The sequence below is a fragment of the Rhinoderma darwinii genome, chromosome 6 (assembly GCF_050947455.1).
Source record: "Rhinoderma darwinii isolate aRhiDar2 chromosome 6, aRhiDar2.hap1, whole genome shotgun sequence".
Classification (NCBI taxonomy): domain Eukaryota; kingdom Metazoa; phylum Chordata; class Amphibia; order Anura; family Rhinodermatidae; genus Rhinoderma; species Rhinoderma darwinii.
In genome coordinates, this window is record NC_134692.1 from 33,469,949 (window position 1) to 33,491,455 (window position 21,507).

Here is a 21,507-nt window from a genome sequence, read left to right on the forward strand (position 1 = left end):
TTTACATTAAAAGAATCAGACAACAATTTTTTCTTCGGGGCTTCAATTTTGCTTTCCTCTGGGCAAGTTTACCAACCAGGAGTCAGTATATACATATATATATATCGATCGTATACACACCTATCTATCTATCTCATCTATTTTATTATCTATCTCGTATCTATCGTTTTATCTATAATATCCAAAAATGGCGACCACACTCACCTAAACAATAAATAAATATACATTACTTCTGAATCTTACAATAGTGAGTTTCTTTGCGCACATTTTTTATTTATCATCTATCTATCTATCTATCTATCTATCTATCTATCTATCTATCTATCTATCTATCTATCTATCTATCTATCTATCTATCTATCTATCTAATCTATCTATCTATCTAATTATCTGCAGGGTAGGGCAGGGATTTGCAGGCTGTAGTAAGGAGTTGAGGTCCAGCACGGTGATACACAGTACAGATGCTAGGTGGCGCTAGAGCAGGGTCCATATACAATACACTGAGTGACATAAGACCGGAAGAAGCTGCTGCATGTTCTCTGCCTCAACTCATTGCTGTTGCCGGGAAGTTTCTGGTTGTCACCCGGAGAATACCCGGGAGTATCTGAGGAAAGTTTTCAGTCTTTGCTGCAGCTTCAGAAGAGGTAAGAGACAGGAGTGGGGTCGCTGTGCAGAATTGGATACAATGTGAGACATACATAAAAGGAGAGAGAGGAAAGCAGGAAAGTTTAGGAGTGCGCGGACTGTGACTCAGCAGCCTCACGCTGGAGGATCCCACAATGCACAAGTGCGACTTTCAGCTGTGGGCACAGCAGAGGAGCCCGGACAGGCAGTAGAAGTCAGTAAAAAAGAAATGTCACTTTATTAGCTGCGCGACAAGTACGTGAAACTGTCGCTGCGTGAGAAATATGTCGCAAACCCTATCACGCACAGTAACTTTACATGTGCATATGAATCTAATTGACTAGAAGTGTCAGAAAACCATGAAAAATGTCTCAAACTGCTATTATGCAGGTGGCACAAGTATATTCTGCAATAGTCTGGACTGAATTAGGACATTTCACTCCTCCAACACTGCAACTAGTAAATGGGTAAAACTTCATGCTGGTCATACAAGAGGAGCCCTGGGAAATCGCAGCAAGGATAAATGTACAAGTAATGCAAAGTGCAGTTACAAGCTGTTGCTATGGGCAGGAGAGTGTAGTTACAAGCTGTTACTATGGGCAGGAGAGTGTAGGTACAAGCTGTTGCTATGGGCAGGACAGTGTAGTTACAAGCTGTTGCTATGGGCAGGAGAGTGTAGGTACAAGCTGTTGTTATGGGCAGGACAGTGCAGTTACAAGCTCTTGCTATGGGCAGGAGAGTGTAGTTACAAGCTGTTGCTATGGGCAGGAGAGTGTAGGTACAAGCTGTTTCTATGGGCAGGACAGTGTAGTTACAAGCTGTTGCTATGGGCAGGACAGTGTAGTTACAAGCTGTTGCTATGGGCAGGAGAGTGTAGGTACAAGCTGTTGCTATGGGCAGGACAGTAGTTACAAGCTGTTGCCTATGGGCAGGACAGTGCAGTTACAAGCTGTTGCTATGGGCAGGAAAGTGCAGTTACAAGCTGTTGCTATGGGCAGGACAGTGCAGTTACAAGCTGTTGTTATGGGCAGGACAGTGCAGTTACAAGGTGTTGCTATGGGCAGGACAGTGCAGTTACAAGGTGTTGCTATGGGCAGGACAGTGCAGTTACAAGCTGTTGTTATGGGCAGGACAGTGCAGTTACAAGGTGTTGCTATGGGCAGGACAGTGCAGTTACAAGGTGTTGCTATGGGCAGGACAGTGCAGTTACAAGGTGTTGCTATGGGCAGGACAGTGCAGTTACAAGGTGTTGCTATGGGCAGGACAGTGCAGTTACAAGGTGTTGCTATGGGCAGGACAGTGCAGTTACAAGCTGTTGCTATGGGCAGGACAGTGCAGTTACAAGCTGTTGCTATGGGCAGGACAGTGCAGTTACAAGGTGTTGCTATGGGCAGGACAGTGCAGTTACAAGCTGTTGCTATGGGCAGGACAGTGCAGTTACAAGGTGTTGCTATGGGCAGGACAGTGCAGTTACAAGCTGTTTCTATGGGCAGGACAGTGCAGTTACAAGCTGTTGTTATGGGCAGGACAGTGCAGTTACAAGCTGTTGTTATGGGCAGGACAGTGCAGTTACAAGCTGTTGCTATGGGCAGGAGAGTGTAGTTACAAGCTGTTGCTATGGGCAGGAGAGTGTAGTTACAAGCTGTTGCTATGGGCAGGAGAGTGTAGTTACAAGCTGTTGCTATGGGCAGGAGAGTGTAGTTACAAGCTGTTACTATGGGCAGGAGAGTGTAGTTACAAGCTGTTGCTATGGGCAGGACAGTAGTTACAAGCTGTTGCTATGGGCAGGACAGTAGTTACAAGCTGTTGCCTATGGGCAGGACAGTGCAGTTACAAGCTGTTGCTATGGGCAGGAAAGTGCAGTTACAAGCTGTTGCTATGGGCAGGAAAGTGCAGTTACAAGCTGTTGCTATGGGCAGGACAGTGCAGTTGCAAGCTGTTGTTATGGGCAGGACAGTGCAGTTACAAGGTGTTGCTATGGGCAGGACAGTGCAGTTACAAGGTGTTGCTATGGGCAGGACAGTGCAGTTACAAGCTGTTGTTATGGGCAGGACAGTGCAGTTACAAGGTGTTGCTATGGGCAGGACAGTGCAGTTACAAGGTGTTGCTATGGGCAGGACAGTGCAGTTACAAGGTGTTGCTATGGGCAGGACAGTGCAGTTACAAGCTGTTGCTATGGGCAGGACAGTGCAGTTACAAGCTGTTGCTATGGGCAGGACAGTGCAGTTACAAGGTGTTGCTATGGGCAGGACAGTGCAGTTACAAGCTGTTGCTATGGGCAGGACAGTGCAGTTACAAGCTGTTGCTATGGGCAGGACAGTGCAGTTACAAGCTGTTGCTATGGGCAGGACAGTGCAGTTACAAGCTGTTGCTATGGGCAGGACAGTGCAGTTACAAGCTGTTGCTATGGGCAAGGACAGGTTCTCTGGCAGTGAGAAATCCTCCACCTGAGGTGTACACAGTAATGTCAGTTACACAATGTAGGAGTCGGATTTGTTCCAGATTATTTCTGCAGGAAATCCGCAGCAAAACAGCTGAATCTCGCAGATTTTCCTACAGTTTTAATAATAAAAAAAAAAAATCATTGATATAAAATCCGCACTTGCAGATAATCCGCCGCAAAATCAGCAGCACTTTTTGAACTTCCTCATTGAAGTCAAAGGGGGAAATCCTCAACCGTAGGTCAATGTCCGTGTGGAAAATTTCCGGAGCATGCGGCTGAGATCATCTAGTGGCCTGTTGTATTTGTAGAGCAGTTATTACACGGAGGAACACGTGGGGATGCCGGTCAACACAGTCACCCAAAAGATTCAGTAAGGTGTAAAAATTGTCTAAGACATGTAATTAATTTGGCACACGGAACGCAATTTGAGCCAGAATTCTGGCGCATTTTGCTTTGTAAATCTCCCCCATTGTTTAAAACTTCAGTTCATTGTCAGTCTGCGGACAGGTTTCAGCAACAATGTTGCACATTACACATTGAAATCAATGGTGATGCAAACCTATGGTTTCCGTTTGTCTCAGTCAGGGTTCCGCTCCGACAGAACTCCAGAACGGATCCCTGACGCAGATGTGAACGAAGCCTTAGTTCTCGGAATGGTCTGCATACTGTTTGTTCTTTTTAACCCTTTTATCCTATTGATATCGCTATAGGGGATGTAGAAAAGCGGGGATTGTATATAGGATCCTATAAACTGTCAGTGCATAGGTACTGACATATGATTACTGCATAATGAAGGAGTCATCTAAATACACAATGAGACCACACAGTGTGTTACATGCAGATTTTATAGCCGATTTTCGCTCAGATTTTGCCGTGGATTTCACCCTTGCTATGGTTGAAATCTGCAGCAATTCTAAAAAAAGATCTGTGCCAAATACAGAATGCTGCAGATTTGAAACCAGCTGCGTCTCCTTAACTCTAAGGCCTCATTCACACGGCAGGGTTTCCCGTCCGGGTGCCGGCCGTTCATAAATCGGCCGGCACCCGGCTGCATTAGGAATGATAGACCCCTAATGGGGCTATTCACACGACCGATTTTTTGACGGCCGGAAAATCCGGCCGTCAAAAAATAGGACATGCTCTATCTTTGCCCGGACGCCCGGCTCCCATAGAAGTCTATGGGGCCGGGTATTACACGGCCATCACCGGAATGTGTTCCGAGTGATGGCCGGGTTTCCCGGCGCTTGCGCTCTATCTCCTCCTCCTCACAGCGCAGAGTGCATGTGAGGAGGAGGAGTTGATGCCATTCTGACGAATGGCATCGCTGCACACTGTGTTGCAGGGCCGGGGTGTACAGCAGGTGGAGGGAGCGCTGCGCTGGCTCCCTTCCCCTGCTTGTTAAAAGCACCCTGGCTCGGCGACACCTTAGATGGCGCCGCTAGTAGCAGCAGCTGCTGCGGCTGCTACTACTGCAGCGACGCCACTATAGCAGAGCGGGGAGGTATCTCCCCGCTCTGCTATGTGCTAGCCGCACTTTAGCTCCTTGAAGGAGCGGAATCCCCGTGTGTTCGGGGATTCCGCTCCTGGACAGAGCGCTTGATGTCTCTGTCCATATCTGGGCAGTGACATCAGGGGAAACTCCTGAAGCGGAATCCCCGAACACATGGGGATTCCCCTTCAGGAGCTGCCGCTGATGTCACTGTCCGGATCTGCCCGGCCCGGCACGGATGCATAACTTTATGCAAACCGGCCGGGCAGAATGGCCGATTTTACCGGCCGGCACTCGGGCTCGGACCCGACCCGGTCGTGTGAATCCCGCCTAAGGGTATGTTCACACGCAGTGAGCAAAAACGTCTGAAAATACGGAGCTGTGAAAAATGCCTCCAAGAAGTGTCCTGCACTTCTTTTGACGAGCCGTCATTTTACGCGCCGTATTTTGACAGTGACGCGTAAAATAAAGGCTCGTGGGAACAGAACATCGTAATTCCCATTGAAAGCAATGGGCAGATGTTTGTAGGCGTATTAGGGGAGTTTTTTCAGGCGTAATTTGAGGCGTAAAACGCCCGAATTACGTCTGAAACCACTGCGTGTGAACATACCCTCAGGCTTTTCCGCTACATGTTCATGGTATTTTGTTGGATTTTCACTAATATGCTGCGTGGGCACGTGGCTTTAGGGTTCATGTACACAGCAAAGCAATCTGCTTTTATATGGTCACTGTACTCTGCCCCCCCCCCCCCAATCATTAGTATGGGAAATAAAAAACCTCTGTGTGCCTCTGTATAAAGTTGGAAGCATATCAGGGTACAGTATGGCCCATAGGAGACTGTATAGGCGACATATATATGGATTTGTAAATACTCAACGTAGTACACTAAAGGGGAAATCAGGACACATGCCAACATAAGAAACGTTATAAGCAAATATTGAATACCATGTAACAAAATGAGGGAGGTTCTGCTTTTTTTTGTTAAAAATAATATTTTAATATAATAATAATAATTATCTGCTTTAATGGTAATAACCATAGGGGAGTATTCTGGATGTCCATCTGCATATAGTCTGAGTCTCATTCTCTGCCATAAACGTGTGTGTTGTTCTAGGCGCTGAGGAATCGTCACTTTGGTGTAGAAACTTCTCAGTACAAGCCAAACATTTACTTTAGTATTTGCAAGGGGTGGGGGGTGGGGGGGGGGGGAGAGTTTCCCTGTGAAACTTGAATAATAAAATACGCACAGAACTGGCTTTGTTTCATGCGCCGCTCTTCTATGGGATGAGAGTGGAGAAGAATATCAAGGGTTCTCTTTCCATGTGGACGGGTGTAGGTGGTTTCCCTGAATGACTTGGTGCCACCTATTTGATACTGCTGATCATTGGCAGCGTGGCCACGTCTTATCACCACCTTGTAGCTCTACACTTGTCTTCGGTTGTCACTGTGTGATTGATGGGCAAGTGCAAGGTCATTGCACATGTTCTGAGGATTAGCAGACGCCGATCCGTGTCTCACTCTGGAATAAAGACTGGGGCACGTTTGATTTATGGGACTGTTGGGGTATGTTCACACGCTTAATAAAAAACGTCTGAAAATATGGAGCTGTTTTCAAGGGAAAACAGCCCCTGATTTTCAGACGTTTTATAATCAATTTTCGGCCGTTTTTGAAGCTGTTTTTCTATAGTCAATGAAAACGGCTCAAGAAGTGACACGCACTTCTTTCTCGTGGGCGTTTTTTAACGCGGCCGTTATGAAAAACGGCCGCGCAAATAAAAACCCCCGTCGGAACAGAATGCTGTTTTTCCCATTGAAATCAATGGGCAGTTGTTTGAAGGCATTCTGCTTTACGATTTTTTTTTTCCGGCTTTGCCATTTTAAGTTGTATTTGTGAATATATCAGGACATTGTTTAAATAGTCATTTCAAGTTTTTCCCTGGATGTTGGGAACTCGCCAATCCATATCCATCCATCTGGTGGTCTGGTGTCCAATTTGGAAAAGCAACCTGCTTGTATTAAAGAGGGCCTGTCGCCTCTCCTGACATGTTGTTTTTTTCTTAGTAAATACTTGTATTCCCCCATGAAATAGCAATTGGGAAAAATATTTTCTAAGAACTCTGCATTGTGCTATTCCTCCGTCATTCCTCCTTGAAATGTATGAATAATTTTACAACTAGGGGGTTACCTTTCCCTTTGTCAAAGGGGTGTGTCCCTACAGTATGAGGGTGGTTTTACACGAACGTGTAATACGTCCGTGCAACACTCGTGTTTTTCATGCGTGTCGCACGGACCTATGCTAGTCTATGGGGCCAGTGATTTTTGTGCAGCGTGTGTCCGCTGCGTAAAACTCACAACAGGTCCTATATTTCTGCGTTTTTCGTGCATCACGCACCCATTGAAGTCAATGAAAATCACACGGAAGCACTTCCGTGGGACGCGCGTGATTCGCGCAACAGCAGTCAAAAGTATGTTTGAAAACAAAAAAGCACTATACTGTATGTACCTTAGGAAGGGGCCTGTCCGGTCCTGAAACGCGTAGTATCTATTACAAATAAACATACTCCGCTTTGAATATCTACCTGTCAGGCGCCGTGTCCCGAATACTGCATTTTTTTCCCCTTCACATCCTGAGTCTGTGCAGGGACACACCCCAAACTGGTACCACCCATTTGTCAATTTATTCATAAGTTTCTAGTAGGAATAACAAAGGAACGGCACAATGTAGAGTTCTCAGAAAAGAAGCTCCAGAATTATTTCATGGGAAAAACAAGTATTTACTAAAACAAACATGTCAGGAGAGGCGACAGGTCTTCTTTAAGCCTGTTCTGGTACCTCTCATGGGTGCTTGGGCACACAATAAAGATTTATTCCCATCTAAGGCCCCATGCACACGAACGTGCTTTTGCGGCCGCAATTCCCCCGAAAATCCACGGGAGAATTGCGGCCCCATTCATTCCTATGGGCCCATGCACAAGTCCGTGGTTTTCACGGTCCGTGCGTGGTCCAGGCTCATAGGAAATAATGGACGCGGCCATGTCCACGGCCCGCGATTTGCGGGCGGTTCGCGGGTGAAACTTCGCGGCCGGCTGACCCGAAAATCACGGCCGAAAAGCACATGGCTATGGTCGTGTGCATGAGGCCTTAGACAATTATGGCAAGAATTGGGAATACCCCTTTAACTGATCATGTCATGCCATAGAAAACATATTTTGGGGCAGAGTAAGTTTATTCATTATTCTTATGTTTTAGTCGGGCGGACAGCAAAGGGAAATGAGTTGAAATGACTGAATACATTACTATAATTGACACCTGTACATTCCTATAGACACAAGGATAGAATATTTCCCAACAGTGTCATCTATATTATCATGCATGGAAATTATGGAATTATGTAATCTTCCGCCTTTGTGAACAGGACCTATGTTTACGCTGTGTCATTAGCCAAGAAGGCAGCGATATGAAATACAGATTCCCTGGCATTGTGCTGATAAGCACTGGGCATGAAGAGGGGTTCAGTCCCCCCTATAACTGCCCCCCCCCCCTCTACCTGGTACTGGTTGGTGGACTGCTCTATAGGACTTGTTGAGGGTATTCACCTAATTTTGTTTCTTCTCTTCTTCTGCTGATTCAATTTTATTTTATTTTTTTCAAAAAAAGGGGTTTTATCAGGCTCGTCCATCAACGTGTGACCTGTGGGGGTCTCGGTGCAGAATGCTATATCTACGGCCCTATTAATGTTTTTCTAGACATAGTGGTGAATCTGTACATGCCGCTGTTCCTGGTATGCATCTTGTGCCTGGATCAAAAATTAGGTGCCAGAGACTATTTTGGGGTTCCATATTTGTGCATTAATTTGGTAAAAGCTCCTTTGGTGCCAGAGAACAGTAACACGTGATGTCCCAAAACAATTGGCTGGCACAGCATATTCTGGTTTACAAATGTTTGACTGACGTGGCTGTAGACGATCAATAATCCAGTATGACTTGTGTAAAGAACAGCCTGGTGACAGCGTCAGGTGTGGCTTCAGGTAAGGCAGGAATTGTCCCTTGTGTTTTCATTCTGTAGAATATCTTCATTGTTAGATTAAAGAGGCTCTGTCACCAGATTTTGCAACCCCTATCTGCTATTGCAGCAGATAGGCGCTGCAATGTAGATTACAGTAACGTTTTTATTTTTAAAAAACGAGCATTTTTGGCCAAGTTATGACCATTTTTGTAGTTATGCAAATGAGGCTTGCAAAAGTACAACTGGGCGTGTTTAAAAGTACAAGTCCAAGTGGGCGTGTATTATGTGCGTACATCGGGGCGTTTTTAATACTTGTACTAGCTGGGCGCTGTGATGAGAAGTAACATCCTCTTCTCTTCAGAACGCCCAGCTTCTGACAGTGCAGACCTGTGACGTCACTCACAGGTCCTGCATCGTGACGGCCACATCGGCACCAGAGGCTACAGCTGATTCTGCAGCAGCATCAGCGTTTGCAGGTAAGATCGACTTACCTGCAAACGCTGATGCTGCTGCAGAATCAGCTGTAGCCTCTGGTGCCGATGTGGCCGTCACGATGCAGGACCTGTGAGTGACGTCACAGATCTGCACTGTCACAAGCTGGGCGTTCTGAAGAGAAGAGGATGTTACTTCTCATCAGAGCGCCCAGCTAGTGAAAGTATTAAAAACGCCCCGATGTACGCACATAATACACACCCACTTGGACTTGTACCTTTTAAACACACCCACTTGGACTTTTGCAAGCCTCATTTGCATAACTACAAAAATGGTCATAACTTGGCCAAAAATGCTTGTTTTTTTAAAATAAAAACGTTACTGTAATCTACATTGCAGCGCCGATCTGCTGCAATAGCAGATAGGGGTTGCAAAATCTGGTGACAGAGCCTCTTTAAGCTCTGGAAGTGGAAATCTATGAAGAAGTGACTACCAGCCTTATCTGCGTGTTTGGAAGAGGGAATTGCTTTAAATTGGATTAGTGTTGAGACAATAGATTTATTTGTTTATGACACAATAAAATTTGGCTGAATTCTGTAAATTGCCATTCAGTAACTTTCAACCAATCAGGATAACCTGGAGTGGTCTGAGCAATTCTCATTGGTTGAGACCAGTTAACAGACCAGGCTCTCCTCACTGTGCTCCTCCCACAATGTCCTTTTCAGCTAGATGCCAGGCCCTGTAACCACACTCCCTCCACCTGCACCCACTAGTTTAAACTTTTATGTTCGTCTTGTAAATGTTCTTGTTTAAAGCGCCTGTGTCTTGTGACAGTGGTGCATTAAAGAAAAACACTGGGATCCTGAAATTAAAGGTCGTCTGCTGGTCCTTATACTTTCTGAGAAATCTATTATCTAGTGCTGGGTTCGGACATGCGGGTGGCATTTATTAATGCGTACAAACAGCCCTTCTACTTAATTGGAATGCCGGATCTCCACAAGAGCGTGGGGATCTGTTGTCACTCATGGGCTGCATCCTCTGTTGCTAGGCAGCAGGCTGTTGCTCAACAAACATTACAGCTAAAAGTGTTTTTCATTTCATTAAAAAAGGTGAGATTAAAGAAACCATTATTATATTCAGACTTTAGGGCCCATACAATACTATTTATAAAATTTGGAAAAATTAATTTTAAATGATAGAATCCCTTAAAGCCGTTATCCAGTGAAATAAAATAGATTGCCTATCCTCAGGATAGGCCATATATATCTGATTGGTGGGGATCTGACTCTTGGCACCCCCGCTGATCAGCTGTTTGAAGGGTCCGCGGCGCACCGCCAAGTGCTGCTTCCCCTTCGTTTCTTGCTCAGCACTGCACAACGCCGTCACATTTGTAGTGGCGTTGCACAGTATTACAGCTTACTCTCTTTCACCTGAGTGGGAGAAAACGGTAATATTGTGCACAGCCAATACGAATGTAACATTGATTTGCAGTGCTGAACTATGTATGCATTGCAGGGGAAGCAGCACTCACTGGAGGGTTGCGGCACCTTCAATCAGCTGACCGTCAAACCCCCAACAATCTGATATTGTTGGCCTTTCCTGAGGATATCCAATCAATTTTATTTTACATGATAATCCCTATTAAGTACCATCATCTGAACAAAAAATGGAAATTCGTCTTATTCAGATCTGCGAATGTAGTGGAACAGCGTTCATGATTAATAGACCCAAGTACAAAATTACAATTATTTCAATTTTTTTTCCGATTCTGCTCAAGAACTCGGTGTCTTATAAACCGCGCTGGAACAGCTGAGTGTGCATGGAGACGTCTAGATATGCCTTGTGCATAGTTGAGCTCTGTATCTGGACACTCTGTCACTGGGATTATACTGGGATCAAATATGCTGGCTGTCTGCAGGGGATTTCTTGGTGCACTGGACACAATTCTATTGATATTTGTGAAGCCAAAGTGAAAAATCCGAGATGTACAAAATGAATCAGGAGCCCGTCATATCAAGGCAGTGCATTCTTCTAAAGACACCTGGACGTTATACATGCAATAACATGAAAGTTAGGCTTTAGCAATCATTCCTAGCATATGCCTGGTACAGTATATATTCAGATGTACATACTGTATTACTATGTGAAGACCAAATAATCTATACAATCCGATAGGACAATGGGATAGATTTATCAAAACTGGTCCAAAGGGAAGTGGAGCAGTTGCCTATATCGAACAATCAGATTTCTGGCTTCTAAAATGTGTTAATCTATTTTTGGTCTATGTGCAAGGACCGTGTGCACCCTTCACCTTCACATAGCAGAGGCCATCACATTTTTGGTTTGACCTCTCAGGTCACTAGTTCCTACAGAAGTTATGGGGTACACTTTAAGACCCATTTCAGACCGTTCTAATACAGCCCATTTTAGGGTCTGAAACGTGCCCTATAAACGTTCTTATTAATGCTTATTTGTATTGATAGGGATATTATCTGAGTGTAAACTTGCTACTGCTTCCTTATTTAATAAGTGATTTATTGAGTCTCTGTTTATCATTATGACTCTCAATGAGCACGAACTGGTACATTTATAACGCAATGGACATTGAACCTTTGCAGATAATAATTGGAATAAAATGTCATTTCCAAGATTCCGGTTGTTTAAATTCGAGATGTGGACTGTGAACTGAAAAATATTTCAATTATTAGAAAGCTAGATGCAGCATATGTGTTTTTGCAATATGTCTCCCTTCTATTGCCCTACGTGATTTGTATATATACATTGTTACATCTATGGTCACTTATGTTATATGGCTGAAGAAGGAAGAGATTCTCAGGACAGTTCGGAAAGAGAGGGTTAGGACCCGTGCGCATACCCTGTTTGGCGGTAGCTGGAGGCACTTTGTGTGCCACCTTATGGTACGTCTGTGAAGCACCATAGTCTCCTCTATAATGCCTCCGTAATGGGACATGCATTGAAGCAAATCGGAGGCACAAGGAGGTCCAGTACTGGCTCATACCGTAATACAATCATGCGCATGGACCCATGGGGACAAGTTCACTTGGCATCCATTATCAGTGAGGAAAATACCTAATATTGTCAATATCACACACATTTTATAGTCCAAGATTAGTAAATGATGGAGGTGTTGCACAACTGACACCCCAGTTCCAACATATCCAATATCCTCGTGCACAAAAGTAAATAACCTAAATATCTCTGGTTGTTTCCTCTGTATGCCATTAAATGTGCGTGCAAAACGCCCCTCTGTATTTATTCATTGAGCTACTGCAGTATTTATGGCCACGGTTCATGTACAAGTGACATGATTTGCTTTTCATCTATACAAAAATAGCTATTACACATCTGAATGTTTTGTGTAAATTGTTTTCCATAAGAGAATTTGAACACACTGAAACGGGGCAACACCCAATGTGGTTTTCCAGGCTTTTGGAATAAAAAAAAAAATGCTTAACTTTTAAATCCCCCTTCATTTCCATAATGATCCCCCAACAGTCCTTGCTTACACCACTATAGCAGTAATGTATTGTCCCAACAGATAATTGAAGCAATCAATACTGGTCACAATGGTGACGTGTTGAGTGACGTCACTATTGTGCCCAGTGACGGCAGCGGTGTACAAAATCCCTGTATGGCGTTGTATGAAATTAGAGGCATACTGTTCTACAATAGGGCCCCATAGAGCCCTGAAAGTGAGAGATTGAAAACAATTACTGTGACTAACTGGTTTTATATATTGTTCATTGGGACAATATATACAGAGCAGTTTTGGCTAAATTAGGCGGCTTGGCTTGTGTCAATGCCCCGGAGAGTGAGAATTATGTATTCGGTGAGTTAAACTGTAAAAAAGTGACGTTACAAGTTACAGTGCGCAATATTTTTATATCAAGTGTCTGAGAAACATGAGCGATCATCTTCGGCATGTGTTCTAAGATTACACGTGTTGCAAGTTTCTACATACACAATTGTAGGGTTAATACGATACATTTGCGGACTTTAATGTATCGTGGCTAGCAAATTGCCGTAGGATTTAGTTAACTGTTATCACGGCAGTGTGTGTACTTTAGGAAGAGCACGGATGTGTGCGGCACAGAGAGGTGGAGAGGCTGCTGGCATGTTCTTGTAAATATAACTAAAAAAGGCAGCCTGGGACAAAAGAGATCTAAGAAGCCCCCTCCCCCTCCTGCAGATTGCACTTTGTCTTGTTCATTCTGGACGGTGGATTCCCAGCTTTAATGTGTAGATAAAACGGTTGTATAGACGTATAATACACTGAGTCTTTGCTCTGCTTACTGAAATAAGCACAATTGTGTTTAGACGGGGCTGGAAAATCTGTATACTCAGTGGTAATGGGTTAGGTCTTATGTTTGGTATCAATATATTCATTCTGGGGGGGAAAAAAAGGAATTCCCTTTTGAAGCTTATACTACATTGGTCTGCCATATTTGATATTTTCCAACACTAGTAGGGTCTTCTAATTTGGCTATGGAAACTAAGACCCTCTTCATGGTAAATGGGAGAGGTAAGAGATTGCCAGGATTTTCCATTGATGGACTATCTTAGGATCAGCAAAACAAAGTTCTTCTTATCCAGGCATAGTGACGGAGATACGAGAGTAGGGTAGGCTTGCTGGAGCGTAGATGTACAGTGGAGGAAATAAGTATTTGATCCCTTGCTGATTTTGTACGTTTGCCCACTGTCAAAGTCATGAACAGTCTAGAATTTTTAGGCTAGGTTAATTTTACCAGTGAGAGATAGATTATATATAAAAAAAAAAAAAGAAAATCACATAGTCAAAATTATATATATTTATTTGCATTGTGCACAGAGAAATAAGTATTTGATCCCCTACCAACCATTAAGAGTTCAGCCTCCTCCAGACCAGTTACACGCTCCAAATCAACTTGGTGCCTGCATTAAAGACAGCTGTCTTACATGGTCACCTGTATAAAAGACTCCTGTCCACAGTCTCAATTAATCAGTCTGACTCTAACCTCCACAACATGGGCAAGACCAAAGAGCTTTCTAAGGATGTCAGGGACAAGATCATAGACCTGCACAAGGCTGGAATGGGCTACAAAACCATAAGTAAGATGCTGGGTGAGAAGGAGACAACTGTTGGTGCAATAGTAAGAAAATGGAAGACATACAAAATGACTGTCAATCGACATCAATCTGGGGCTCCATACAAAATCTCACCTCGTGGGGTATCCTTGATCCTGAGGAAGGTGAGAGCTCAGCCGAAAACTACACGGGGGGAACTTGCTAATGATCTCAAGGCAGCTGGGACCACAGTCACCAAGAAAACCATTGGTAACACATTACGCCGTAATGGATTAAAATCCTGCAGTGCCCGCAAGGTCCCCCTGCTCAAGAAGGCACATGTACAGGCCCATCTGAAGTTTGCAAATGAACATTTGGATGATTCTGAGAGTGATTGGGAGAAGGTGCTGTGGTCAGATGAGACTAAAATTGAGCTCTTTGGCATTAACTCTACTCGCCGTGTTTGGAGGAAGAGAAATGCTGCCTATGACCCAAAGAATACTGTCCCCACTGTCAAGCATGGAGGTGGAAACATTATGTTCTGGGGGTGTTTCTCTGCTAAGGGCACAGAACTACTTCACCGCATCAATGGGAGAATGGATGGAGCCATGTACCGTCAAATCCTGAGTGACAACCTCCTTCCCTCCACCAGGACATTAAAAATGGCTCGTGGCTGGGTCTTCCAGCACGACAATGACCCGAAGCATACAACCAAGGCAACAAAGGAGTGGCTCAAAAAGAAGCACATTAAGGTCATGGAGTGGCCTAGCCAGTCTCCAGACCTTAATCCCATCGAAAACGTATGGAGGGAGCTGAAGATCCGAGTTGCCAAGCGACAGCCTCGAAATCTTAATGATTTACAGATGATCTGCAAAGAGGAGTGGGCCAAAATTCCATCTAACATGTGTGCAAACCTCATCATCAACTACAGAAAACATCTGACTGCTGTGCTTGCCAACAAGGGTTTTGCCACCAAGTATTAAGTCTTCTTTGCCAAAGGGATCAAATACTTATTTCTCTGTGCACAATGCAAATAAATATATATAATTTTGACAATGTGATTTTCTTTTTTTTTTTATATATAATCTATCTCTCACTGGTAAAACTAACCTAGCCTAAAAATTCTAGACTGTTCATGTCTTTGAAAGTGGGCAAACTTACAAAATCAGCAAGGGATCAAATACTTATTTCCTTCACTGTATCTTTAATGTTCTGTCTTTTGGTCTAGGAGTCAGACGTCCACCGTGCATAAATTGATGGCCTGCACTAAGAATAGGCATTAACAGAAATTCCCAGAAAAACCCTTTAACACATTTATGAATCAGAGCAACAGTTTTACAGCCCCTTTAGTGTTCCTGTTAAAAATGGCTGTGTGATTTTTTTTTTATTTTTTTTTTACCTATTTCGGTGAAGGTACACGTTACATAAAAATGACCAATTAATAGGCAACATTGGATTTATATAATGTAGAATTAGTTTGTGCTTGCTGTTCCCCAGCCAATAATAGTAAACGTTAGACCACATCCTATAGTACCTGTAATGGCGACGTACCACCTGTTTTGAGTCCATGGTTAAAGTTTACGCTACAAATGTAGACAAAAGCATGTAATTCTAATGCGTGCACCTACGTTTGTTTCACATATACATTAAATAGGCATACGTTTACATCTGTTTGTGTGTCTACCTCTGGCTGCTTTGAAAATTATTTCAAGATCGTCTCATAAAAAAAAAACCACAATAAAATAAATTAATTCATAGTATGTTTACAATAAAAATTTGATTAATATGTCATTATCTGATGATACATTCCCTTTAAAGCAGGGGTGCACACACTTTTCTGGTTCAACGGTACATTTTCATATTGTATCATTCCCAAGGGTCGCAATAAGACTTAAACTAGTATTCCTATTGTAGACCTTTATGTATGGCCAACTCGGCACCTCGTCGTCTCCTCTCTAGAGTGCTAGACTGGGGATCAGGGGACTCACGTTCTCCTGGTATAGTGGGGTTCCAGAGATGGGACCCTGAACTATCAGATAATTATGGCATATCCTGTGGATATACCATAAATGTCTGAAATGGGAACAGTGTCTGACTGCGGTACTTTGGGCCCACCAGAGGAAATTATCCTGAGGGTCCACCCTCCATCTATACAGAAAATGAGCATCTCCACTTTTAATTGTATCATAATCTTTTTTGGTATTATTGCACACACACGACATATCATCAATAACATCTAATAGGTTCTTTGTAAATCAACCCATAAGAAATAGACCCTAGTGGCAAGTGGTTATCTCCAAAGTCACCTCCAAATGGAGTTGTCTTCTGTTAGACCTTTTTGGCTTATTACTGTGTCAGTCTGGGCCCACCAGAGGATCCTTTTGGTTCTCTGGTGGACAAGTCCGACCCTGGATGGGAATGCCTTTTTTTTTCTGTCCTATGAGTATATGGACTAGTATGCTTGTTTTTTCTAATGGTTTGGGGGGGGGGGGGGGTCCGCAAAGAATGGCACCTTGAGTCGAATGTTTGTTTTTACTCTTCACTTTATAATAGTGTATTTTTGTATGAACTGGTCTCGCCATCTTCCAAGTCTTCATTAACCCCTATTATATACATCGCAATATGTATTATTATAGTGACTGTTTCAAGACATTTTATGTTACAATAGTGAGCAAGTAAATGCAAAATCTCAGCTTTATTCACTGAAGATATGAGTCATCTAACAACATCTACACCCATCATTTGAATTACATTATGCAAATCTGATTATATTGATCAGCTAAATCCTTGCCTGCTTTATTATATAAAACATGTAATCTTATTGCATTAATTAAAATAACGAAATTATCCTTGTTTGTAATTATTAACCCTACAATCGTGTATGTAAAAACTTCCAACACGTGTTACTTAGAGGACAGATCTTCTTTATCAAACCGCTTCAAAATTCTGCCCTGTTTTCTGTTGTGCTAAAGGAAATTGGGGAATTGTTTTTTCATGGAGAATAGGTATGACCACCTTTTAAAGGGGTTCTCTACCAGTGGATAACTAATGACCTATACACCGGATAGGTCATCAGTACATGATCTATGGGGGCCCAACACCCGGACCCCTCACCGTTAAGCTGCTCCGACTGCCACTGAATACCGGACGTACATGCCGGAAGCAGTTGGCTCCGGACTCTGAATAGCGGCCGAGCTGCAGTACTGCTACTCTGCTTCTATTCAAGTTAATAGAAGCAGAGCTGCAGTTCAGTAGCATGGCCGCTATGTTATGTACGGAGCCAACTGCTTCCGTCTCCGTACATCGCATAATGGGCCATAATATCTGGTGCTCGTAGGCAGCCGGAGCAGCTTAATGGTGCGGGGTCCAGTTTACGGACCTGCCCCGATGATATATGACCTATCCAGTGGATAGGTCATCAGTTGTTCAGTAGTGGACAACCCCTTAAAAAGGGATCTGTCACTAGTTTAGTAATGCCCAATCTCCTAAATAATCTAATAGGCGCCGTCACACTGATGATGATAATGATAATACCTGTGAAAATTGTGTCCCAAAACATTTATTATTTTAAAAGTTATGAGCTTATTTCTAAATATGCAAATTAGGCTATACTAGCCAAAGGGGCGGTAACGCTGCTCTTTCTCTGTTTTGTGCTTTCTGTATGATGATGTCCAATCAGCATCATACAACTTCTCCCCTTCCCTGCACAGCGTGATCTCCACTTTAATCGCGAGATCCCGGTGTGTTTACACTTCTGGCCGCAGCTCCTTCAAGACATCATGAGTCAATGTGTTGGAGGAGCTGTTTTGGGACACAATTTTCGCTGGAATTATCAGCGTGATCGCACCTATTAGGTTACTTAGGAGATTGGGTATTACTAAACTAGTGACAGATCCTCTTTAAAGAGGTTGTCTCTAGAAGACGTCACAGGCTTATGGGTGCCATATTGGGAAGATCCCATTCTCAGGAACCTTATTTATTAGAGAGTGGGGGGCCGCTAACAAAGAGCAACTCTCACTCATGCAGACCCATCTGTTAAAGGGGATGCCCAGGACATTTAAAACACAAGCTGCACGCAAGGGATGTAAAATAAGTATTACTAACCATGTAAATCTCCTGCCGCTTCAGCGCCGCTGCCTGCCTGCCGGTCTCTGCTTTTGTTCAGCAGTGATGATGTTCTGACTACCTGCATGTGGCCGCTGCAGCCAATCACTGCCCTCAGCAGTGATGGTAGCACATTTGGCTTGCGGCCTCTGAGGACAGCGATTGGCGGCAGCGGTCACATGCGGGTAGTCGGAACGTCATCACTACTGGACAGCAATAGACATTGGCGGGAAGCACCGGAGTAGTTCATGCTGGAGCGGCGGGAGATTTACAGGGGAGAAATACTTATTTTGTTGTTTCATCACCTCCCCTGCTTGCAGCCTGTCTTTTAAATGTCCTGGACATCCCCTTTAATGTATTACATGGTCATTTATTCATTTAAATGGCCCACATGTAATACTACAGTGTATGGCTAGCTGCAGCTCATATTGCTTGGGGTTTTTAAGCAGTATTTATTAACTCTAATAGGTTGTCTGTAAGGAACCATCACAGTGAATAAAGAAAATAAGAGGGCAGGTACATTTTATGATGTTTTACGCAGACTGCTGCCAGGGAGCAGGAGGATGTGCCAACTGTGTCTAACAGCAGGGCGGTAAAGGTTAATGAAATATTTGGGGTATTTACTGCTGGTAATTTTATCTATAAAGGGAGCTACACTTTAAGTGATATCCTTCTCAATCACTTCCCTAATCTGTTAGGATTGCGTATAGTGACCGCATACCGTTCCTTTAGTTGTGGAGAAGAGTGGCTACTAAATAAAGGGCAATTCCAGGTGAAATTCTTTAGAGAAGCTGTTGTAATACAAAGTAGATGTAAATATGTTTGATTATTCATTGTCTTTCCAGATAACTCAGAAACGAAATAATGCTGAAGCTTCCCTCACATGCAGGGGCGGACGTACCATATGTGTAACCTGTGCAGCTGCTCGGGGGCCGAGTAGGTAAAGGGGCCCGCTGCGAACTTTATGGAAACTAGCAGTTTCCTACTGTCTTTTAGATTGCACGTTGTTACTGAAACTTTGGCACGGCCTTGTAAGCAAAGGTCCTCTCACATCAATGGCAGTTTGCTTAAAATGTGTCAAATTTCCAGTAATAGAAATCTCTGAGCAGTGCCAAAGGGGTTAAAGCGCTATAGAGCCCCTCTGTTACGAAAATCAGTGGTGTCCGAGATTATAGATTTCACCAGTGTCGTCCCCTCACATCCACTTATGACATATCAAAAGATCATTCCAGCTGGACTTGCCCTATAAAGGGGAACAGACTATGGCACAAATACGTGATAGGTGGGGATCCTATCTCTGGGACCCTCACCTATCGAGATAATGAGGTCACTTGACCCTTTTAACTGACTAACAAAGGCAGCGCTCTCATAAACTGCAATGGAAAGGTGGGTTTTCTTGCATGTTGCCTGTTATATTGAATTTTGTGAGAGTTCTGTAAAGACCAGAGCACTAATTGGATCAATGCCCCTCAAATTAAATATCACTAACAACTAGGGATGCACGATGCATCGAAACTTCAATACTGTTTCGATACGGTGCACTCTCAAACGGTTCTATACCGTTAATTCATGTATTTCGATACTAGGCTGTGCGGCCGCACAGCTAAGCATAGTAACACATGAATATAGTTGGAGCGGGGCTACGACTGTGTAATACAGCCATTGTCCTACTCCTGAGTCTTGACAAGTGTGTGCGCGCGCGGTTCGCATGATGTGATGCGACCAGTTCTGCACTAATGATTGCCGGCACTGAAGACGGAACATGGCGGGCACACTACAGAACACCCCCATGTTCTCTGTCTTTAGTGCCTGTGCCGCTGCTCATTAGTGCAGCGCCGGCCGCATCACCTTATGCTGACCGCGCGCACACACTTATTGTCAGGAGTGGGGCAATGACTGTATTACACAGCCACAGCCCCGCTCTAACGGCGAAGATCAGAGAAACCTTTAATCTCCGCCGCTATTCCCCTGAATGCTGCAATCAAAGCTAACCCCAGCATTCAAGGGGTAAATGAGAAGGGGGGATGCCATTTGGATCGCGTCACAGGGAACCAGAGTGACGCGATCGAGGGACATACCATATATGGGCAGACAGCCCAGGGTCCATTGAAGGACCCCAGGGCTGTCTGACCATATTTCCTGTTAGGGCATACTTGGGTATGTCCTAACAACTGCCTGTGTACTATCAGTACACAGGCTAATGTACTGGCAGTACATTAAAGTTTAAAAATAAAAAAGTAAAAAAAAAATAAAGTAATGTTTAAATAAAAAAAAATACACACATTTTTTACAACATTAGATTAGGTCTCTAAACATAAAATACACATATTCGGTATCGTCGCAACTGTAATAACAAGTTTATAGCGTCATTTATGTTGTTATAAAATAAAAACTGATTTATTTCACTTATTAATGTGAGGCACGAGTTATTATGAATTTTGAACTTCCATGTGCCATATATTAATAGTAATTAACCCCCATCATGTACCTCACACATTTATTAACCCAATGTTGTCCATTGTGACTGAGCAACATAATGGGGTTAAGTACTATTAACGTGAGGCACATGGAAGTTCAAAATTCATCACACCACGCTCCTCACATCAGAAAATGGAAGAACTTTTTTTGTAATTTTTTTTTATTATTATCGTTGGCAAAGTATCGTTTTGGTATCGAGTATCGCAATACTACCCGGAGTATCGGTATCGAAGTCCAGATTCTGGTATCGTGACAACCCTACTATACACACAGATACATGTAATCAAAAATAAACCTCAACGAACAAAACTAAAATTGTAAAGGATTTGATTGATTTTTCTGATTTGTTATAGTAACATTCATGTAATGGTTATTGTTTACAATACTCTTTTACAGACCGATGACTAAGCCTATAATTATCATCGATTATCAGTCCTTAGGGGTTAGATGGACTTCTATTATATAGTGTGCGAATGTGCCGTAATATCTAATTTGGTAAAAGCTGCCAAAAAAATATCTTTGAACTAAATTGAAGTAATTCCTCGCTGATGTAGAGCAGCACCACCCTGTGGCATGATAGATCTTAAATAGTATTTTTTTTTTTGTATGGCAACGGAAGTCAAACGAGGTCAGTGGGAATAAATCTGGAACTTAACTACAATTACACAAAGTTTTGTAGACTTAACAAGGCCCACCGTGTTCAGTAAAGAAATTCAGTGGCTATAGAACTATGGTGTAAGTATTCAGAATAGAAATATGTCTGTACAGGCCAAGAAGTGCGTTCTCACTAGTCATTTCTACAACTGTTTATAAAACTTTTGTGTCGAGAAGAAGACTCGTGATGTTATTTAATGCCATATCATCCATT

At 43.3% G+C, this 21,507-nt stretch overlaps 1 protein-coding gene across 2 annotated transcripts in view; it reads left to right on the forward strand.

Annotated features, from left to right (window-relative positions):
- Positions 1 to 563: 563 nt before the first annotated feature.
- The window catches only part of MAP3K20 (mitogen-activated protein kinase kinase kinase 20), a 153,443-nt gene continuing 132,499 nt past the window's right edge, over positions 564 to 21,507 (forward strand). For both annotated transcript variants that reach the window (XM_075829475.1, XM_075829476.1), the window contains exon 1: positions 564 to 644. The gene's annotated coding sequence lies outside the window, so the exon portion shown is untranslated. The remainder of the gene's footprint in view (positions 645 to 21,507) is intronic.